General features: G+C 39.9%; 1 long non-coding RNA gene across 1 annotated transcript; it reads left to right on the plus strand.

Moving 5' to 3' along the window:
• Window positions 1-326: 326 nt before the first annotated feature.
• On the plus strand, window positions 327-4,735 carry LOC109284457 (uncharacterized). The gene is made up of 3 exons (XR_002091912.2): window positions 327-1,602; window positions 2,336-2,527; window positions 2,888-4,735. It is a non-coding gene; the product is annotated as an uncharacterized LOC109284457 (long non-coding RNA).
• The last annotated feature ends 2,858 nt before the right edge of the window (window positions 4,736-7,593 follow it).

The raw sequence follows: 7,593 nt of genomic DNA on the forward strand, positions 1-7,593 counted from the left end.
AACTTTCAATGGGGAATATGAACAATGCTTTTAAGTTTTTAGAAATTTGAAAATGCATTTGTGGTCAATCAAAATACTTCATTTTGATTTTGGCTTAAAAAGCTCCCTGTTTTTAATAAATTCAGGGATATTTTAAATGGAAATCTATATCTAGCCAGACAAAACCAAACCTTTTTTTTAGAACTTATTTTTTGAAATACAAGTCAGTGAAATCAACACATAATTAAACATGCATCATTTGAATCCATATCTTTTTCTTGAAAAAAAAAGTTTGACATACTCTGTTGGTTGTAGTGGGATTAGATTTGTTACCTGCTTCAGTTTAATTGTACATAACGTGAAGCCTGGGAGCAACTGAGCTGAGCAACCAGCCTGAGCTCCCGGACTGCGCACACATCCTGTCCAGACTATTCCTCCTGAATCTCTGGATGTTCTTTGTGGCCCCAGGAGCACCGTGGAGCATTCAGTGATGAGACAGAAGAATTGTTAGACGTTCTTGTAGGGATCAATTTTAGCAGACAAGAGGCATCTCCAGGTGCTGTGTTCCACTGTTTGTAAAGATGTCCCTGGTTTAAAAGAACAGCATGATACTTATGAAACTCCAATTGGGCATGATTGCCCATAGTAAATCAGGACTACTTCCACTGCAAACCATGGGTTGTAAAACTGCTGAAAGGAAGAGACGAATTAAGGGCCATGATCTACGGTATTTTTCTCAGTAATTTTCTGTAAGTATTCATAGGAGTAGGATTAGCCTCTGAAAATGCAGACAATTCCCATGATACAAGCCTTAGGTTATTTGAAATCAAGGAGTCCCCTTTCTTTACTAGGAGTACTGTATAATGTATTTACAGAGGAGGTGTTACTTTGAAGTTTGGTTCTTGTCTTTGATCAAAAGCATACAGCCTCCCTCATGTCTCTTGGAAAGAGACAGTAGTTATATTGCACTGGTGTGGTTTCTTAATGTTTTGGACAGCAAAAATGACATTTACATGAAACAGCAATCCTGGGAACACACAAGATAAGACAATTTCAACTATGAGCTGAGGAAATATTTCACGAGCAGTCTTTAAATCAAGCAAAAGTAATAATATGTCATACTCACTTTGCCTCCCTTACCTGCTGTTAATTAAAGCACTGATAAAGGAAGTCTGTCAACATTGATAGGATGAAAAGTAAAACATGTGTTTAAATTTTTCAAGATGAAAGTATTGTTAATTGGAAATACAGAAAAGGGGGTTTTGTAAATGCTTTTAATTTGGCATGCTTGTTTAAGGAGTATGTATATAATAGGGTAGTGCAGCTCTGAAGCCCTGTCCCTTGATGGAGGTGGGGGACATTTTCTTTTCCTAGGCAGGATAAAGAAAGCAGAATGCCACTGGTCATTAAGCAGTGTCCTCTGTATAAGACTCTCAACAGAGCGCTAGACTTGGCAGCCAGGCATGGCATTAACCCAATGGAGCCTTTTGCTTAGGACATAAGCCTTAGGTGCTTCTGATTCCCCAGTGCGTGTGCTTGCCATGTACATGTTATCGGCCTGCAATTCACAGCCTTTCTGATCAGTTAATGGAGGAGGAAATGAAAAGCTTATCTGCATCACAGGTATGAAAAAATATCACTGAATCATTGGGATCCAGTCCTGACGTTATATTTCTCTTACACAGGAGTACACGGGAGACCTGATTTTAAAGAAAGAAAATAGAATGCCATTGCTAACATAGTTACTGCTAAGACTATTTAAAGAGCTTGCTGTACTGCAGCACAGGGAATTAACACTTCTATTTACAATGCACTGACTCTTCTGTAAGTACTACTTCTAAGCAGTTAAATGCATGGTGAGCATTGTTGGTCTTGAAGAAATCTGTGAAGCTCTTAAGAATACAATAGTGTTTCACTAGAAATACTGTTCTAATACTCATAGTGCATGACTGATGTTGTGAATGTTGTGATGGTCCTGAAATTATGCATTTGCCTCTGTTCAAATAATGTAAGAGCTTTTAAGCAAACTATGCAGGAGCCCATGTATGGCAACCTACTAAGAAATGGAGGGGAACAGCACAGAGTTTGGAGGAGGTACAAGGAAGTTGCTCTGCATGTATCTGGCTAGGTATCCTAAGATGCAATTGGGACAGCTCAGTAAATACTTGGTTTAATAAAGAACTAGTTAGTTAATTAAGAATAGAGTCCCCATATGGTTTTTGGGTATACAGTAAATGAAACACTGCAGAAGGACTGTCTATTTTTATGGCTCCTTCAGTGGAGAGTGGTGTTATTTATTAAGAGTCTTTTTTTTAAACCCCCCCAACTCTAGTAAATAAATTTTAATTCTTCATAGTTGTACTTCCAGTAACGATGTGCCAATGAGAAGTGAAGCTGCTTCATTATTCCAGTGATTCTTAACCAGGGTGCTGCTTTGGCTGTGAGGTGTGAAGAGATAAGCAGATACATTAAACAGATAAGCACAGGCTTAGGCTTTTCCCTTCCTGGATGATTCCCTACCTGCACTGCCCAGCCTCTCTGCAAGGAGGTAAGCACTGTATATATAAAATATATATATTTGTTTTTTGTTTTTTTTTAAATCTGATGCCACTCAATTCACAAAAGCTATAGAGGGGTGCCTCAAGTCCAGTGGGGGGTACCTCATGTCCGAAACTGTTCTTCAAAGGAATCAAAACTTATGTCACAGAGAAATGTTAGGGCAAGAGTTGGCAAATGCTTTCACAGATTGAATCACATTTTAATACCGAGATTGCCTCAAGTACCATGTCTCCTCCAGGTCACAAATTATCTCCCGTTAACATATCTATATAGCAACTGTTTATGGGGGGAATAAACAAATAATAAATAAATAAATAAAGTGATATTTAGGAGATAGTTTATTTTACAGAGGTCTGATGCAATTTAGCGGCTGTCAAGGAGAAGGAATGCCACGTGCCCAGCCAGCAATCTGTGGATAATGCTCCCCAGCAGGATACAGAGTGAGAACATTTCCATTATGGCATTTCCCTTTTGCTTTTCCTGGTACACCTGAATTAAAAACACCGGAGTGCTGGTTCTGGGAGCTGCATTAGGTTTTTCAGTCACAGCATATCGCTGCTTCGTAATGGAATCCAAAAAGGACTAATGGCCAATCTAATTCCCACTGGAGCCTAGGGGAAGACCCCCTTCAGCTTTCCTGTGGACTGTAATGTTCCTTAGAGGTTCACAGCTTGAAAGCTGCAACAAGAGAGTCACTCTTGCTCTCTTCTCTTTTACAACAGTGTTTTTTTTTATGCCACTGGAATCATGTGTCTGACATTTTCTGCTTTTCTTACAACTCTTCTCATGAGAATGGTGCACCTTTATTTTAATGCTTGTGGTTTTTTAGGACAGACCAAATACGCTTTTGAACTGGCTACTCTTTAAAATTGTCCTTTCTAATAAAATTATTTACACAACACTATTTGCATGATTTTAGTGATATATTCAATCAAGTGCCCTCAACGCAGATTTCTTTTAGGAGGTGCCTCGGGCATGGTATAATTTCAAATGATGCCCTTGATATATGGCCTGATTTTTCAAATTGCTGTGCCCCTACAAATTCCACTGGAGGTGCAGGTAATCTTCACTTTCAGAAATCAGTCGCCTGCCTTTTCCTAATAGAGGGTGGAACGATTACGACACACGCGTACTCTTCACTTTTTTAAGACACTTTTTAATTAGATGAAATAACAACATTGCCATTTTGGATGAGGAAATTTTTTGACCTTTCAGTTTTCTGTTTTAGGAATACTTTGCCATTTCATATTTTCCCCAAAGAACACCAAGGGTAGCAGGGGAAAACTGGAATGTCCACCCAATCAAATGAGGGTATGTTGAAAAGGTCAAAGTAATATATAATATTATAATAAAAAAGGAGCAGATGAATATAGAATTAAAGTTCAGAGACTTTACGTGTGAAGAGAAAAAAAAGGCCTCAGTTCTGGAAACAGCATGGGGTCGTGGTCAATGACACGGTGTGGAAGTTCCTATGTAATTCCTGTAGCAGGTTTGGGATAGCTTTGTGCTTCCAGCATGAGGCGAAACTACATCCCAGAGTTGCTAAAGGAAGTTGCAGAACTGGAATTTTTGCAATATTTATACCTCTTCTAAATATTTCCCAGACTTAATGCATATTAGAGAAGAGACACAAATAGAAACTAACATTGTATAATAACTTTCATGAAGAAGGGAACTAGCACTTGTTTTCAGAGGTAAGATGCAAAGACCGGTGACTGTCACTTTAAACAAGATTCAGACAATCTGTAACTCCGACTCTGTTGTGCAGGTCATCAGCGCTGCCCCAGAAGAGGGTAGGCTGGATAAAGAAGGGGCATTGGTTAAGTGACATGAGATCTAACAAAATGCGAGCTTGCATGGGTATGTATGTGTATGCAAAACAGAATGGTTGCTTCCTGTGCCGCATGGCTGCTTCACAATCTCTTTGCTTTAGCTTTGCAACATATCTTTTCTGTTTCCTATGCTCTCTTTCCAATGTACCCCAGCTCTTTCATAGTCTTTATGCCCCACTAATCCATTAGGGGTGTGCAAACTGGGCCGTATTCGATTTGGATTTGGCCCGCATTGGGGGCAGTGATTCGATTAGTTGATTTGGATCACTGTCCCTGATTCAATTCTGCCAAATGCAAATCTGAAGGTTCGATGCTGATTCAGAGAATCAGCTATTCAGCCATAGACACAGCTTTAAACATTTTTTCTATATACCTCAAGGTACCAGGAGGCTCATGAATGCTGCAGTTCTGGGACAGATGCAATGTCCCACAGGGGGCCCCCCGCGTGCTTGGTGGTGAACCTGGAAGTGGACTGGAAGTACTTCTGGTCCGTTTTTGGGTCTGCCGGGGAGTGTGCTGGGGGGCCGCCCTGCCCCCTGCTCCCCGGCTCAGCAATCAGCCATGGAGGGATCCTGGGTGCCCTCCGAGACCCAGGAGGCACCAGTTGCTGAGCTGGGGGGGTGCATGGGGGCTCCCCAGTGTACTCCCCGGTGGACCTGGAAGTCCTTTTGGTCCACTTCTGGGTCTGCTGCCAAGAGCACTGGGGAGCTCCTTGCACTCCTGTGGGGCACTCCATCCACCCCAGCATCGCAGCATTCACAAGCTGCCTGGTACCTCGAGGTATGCAGGAAAAACATTTAAAGCTGTGTCTATGTCCGAATCTCCTAATCTTTCTGAATCTCTTTGAATTGATTCAGAGGATTCCAATTCAATTCAGAGAGATTAAAGGGTCTCCTGATTCGATTTGGAGATTAAGCCACTGAATTGGGCCGAATCTCCATCAAATCGAATCACGGACTGAAGTTTCACGCAGCTCTGTAATCCACGCCGAAGATCCCCATCCGAAAAGCTAAACAGAAGAAGCAGTTATGTTGCTCCTGGACTGTAGCACTAATAAGAAACTTGCTGACAATCATCCTGCTTGTATACGGTTTTCACATCTTTTTCTTTTGATTCTTTGCCCTGTACTTTGCCTTGTCTAACTCAATAGTATGTTCTTTGAGGCAGGATATATAACTGTATATATATATATTTGTATATATACTATATTCATGTATATACCTGTATCTGTATATTGATGCTATGCCTGGCATTACAGAGCCATATTTTCTGTAGCTTCTGTAACATGGACCATTCAGCTCACATGACATTTTCATCAGTGGAAGTCAAAATAGGTTATAAAAATGAAGTATATATTTTGATAAATGGGGAAGCTAAACATTTTCCCTTTATGACTGCTGAGGAACAAGAACTATGGATTGTGAGTTGCACTTCCCTCCTGTAATATAGCTTCCCCTTCAGGGAGTTAGAGGATACAGTGAGCATCTATAAAGCCAAAAATCAAATGGAGATTAAAATTCCTGGGAGAACTCAGGTGCCTCTGAAATCAGAGTGAGTTTTGGCCCATAGGTCTTAGTGATAAGAATGTAAAAACCTTCACTCCCCAAAGTTGCATTCTATGCCAGATCTATTTGTCACAAGTCTCTACAGCAAAGGGAAATAGCTTTTGATATTTTCCTTTTCCACATCAATACTCTGCCTTTGTTATTCTTCAAATGCTGATTTCTTCATGCTGCTGGTGTCCCTAGAAGTGTAGGATGTGAGACGTGAAAAGGAAATGCGGGAAGTATTCGAACAAAGTAGTTTGGTGTCTTACAAATTCCTGCTCAATTGTATGTGAATATACACAGTGAAATCTCTCTTCATTATGCATTGTGTGTTATCAGCTTTAAAGCATAACAACACTTTACGCTGAATATTGAAAGCCACATTTGATACTTAATTACAACACTGGAGTAACTCAGTCATGCTCAGCTCTGAACAGTTGCTGCTGGTCATCTTGTTGCTTTTTAAAGAACAAAGATAGAGCAGAGCAGATCTCAGTACATGAACAGCTGGGGAAAAGTGAAACTGTGCACACATACAAAATGATCAGCTATGTCTCATATAATTTGTAGCAAGTACATGGTTACAGGTTTCATGACAGAGAATAATAGTGATCTACACACGCACCTTAAGAATTAGTACAAGGTAAATTAGCAGAGAGACAGTGCTTGCCAGGGGCATTCTTTTTGAAGTGTCTGGAGAATTTATAAAGGTTTTCAGGATGGGTGCATTAAGTATAACCAGTCAGCATTGTTCTGCAAAAAATCCAGATTAGTGTAGATACTGGGGGAGGGAAGGGGGGGGGGGGTGCATGCGCACATGTGCACACACATATCTATAGGCACTTTGGAAATTGCCAATTTTTATAAAATAAATAAAGATGACTTTCTATGTAAATAAATTGCTTTATTTGATTTTTATTTAAATATCTTGAAGGTTTTAAGCAGAACCAATGTTTTGGCCCTCAGGCATTTCCCTTGACTGCTTAGGAATGCCTACAGCGAAGTACTGACTTGGTTACAAATGTGAAAGCTCAGTTTGTATGAATGCTGCAGATGCTCTTATTTCTCAAGAATGAGAAGCAATTCCAGGGCCAATTCTTCTAATGCTAATTTTTAAAACAGATCACGCATGGAAACAACAGGAAAAAAATTTCAAAGGCTTTTTCTCATTTAATGTAGAATCTTAGAAAGGGGGATACTGGTTCCAAAACAGTCATCAGGGGAATGACCCCCTTTCTTGGCAAGTGGATAGAATATAGGCTTGTGGCATCTGCAGAGAAGGCTGAATCTTCTAGTTCATATTCTGTTATACAAAGTGTACAGAGAGCTGATTATCTATGGGAGTTGGTAATCATTGACTGAATATTTTGTTCAGATGTTTTTTGGTGATTCATGGAATACTTATCGAAATTCAGAAAGCACTTCATGAATCAACTAGGAGCAAAAAAGAAAAAAAAATTAAAAGTAATGAGCTCATCTCCATAGAAATGGGACAAAGCACGCTGGTCGGTCAAACTATTTTCAACACTCCTACTTTCTACACTATTCTTCATTTCTTCTGCATTTATTTCATGCATCATTATCTTCCATCTTCTCTATGCCTAAGGCATACCATTCAGTGTTTGGTTCTATAATGCGCAATTGTTACTTCTAGGTGTTTCAAAAGGGTGAAAAAA

The sequence above is a fragment of the Alligator mississippiensis genome, chromosome 10, assembly GCF_030867095.1.
Source record: "Alligator mississippiensis isolate rAllMis1 chromosome 10, rAllMis1, whole genome shotgun sequence".
Classification (NCBI taxonomy): domain Eukaryota; kingdom Metazoa; phylum Chordata; order Crocodylia; family Alligatoridae; genus Alligator; species Alligator mississippiensis.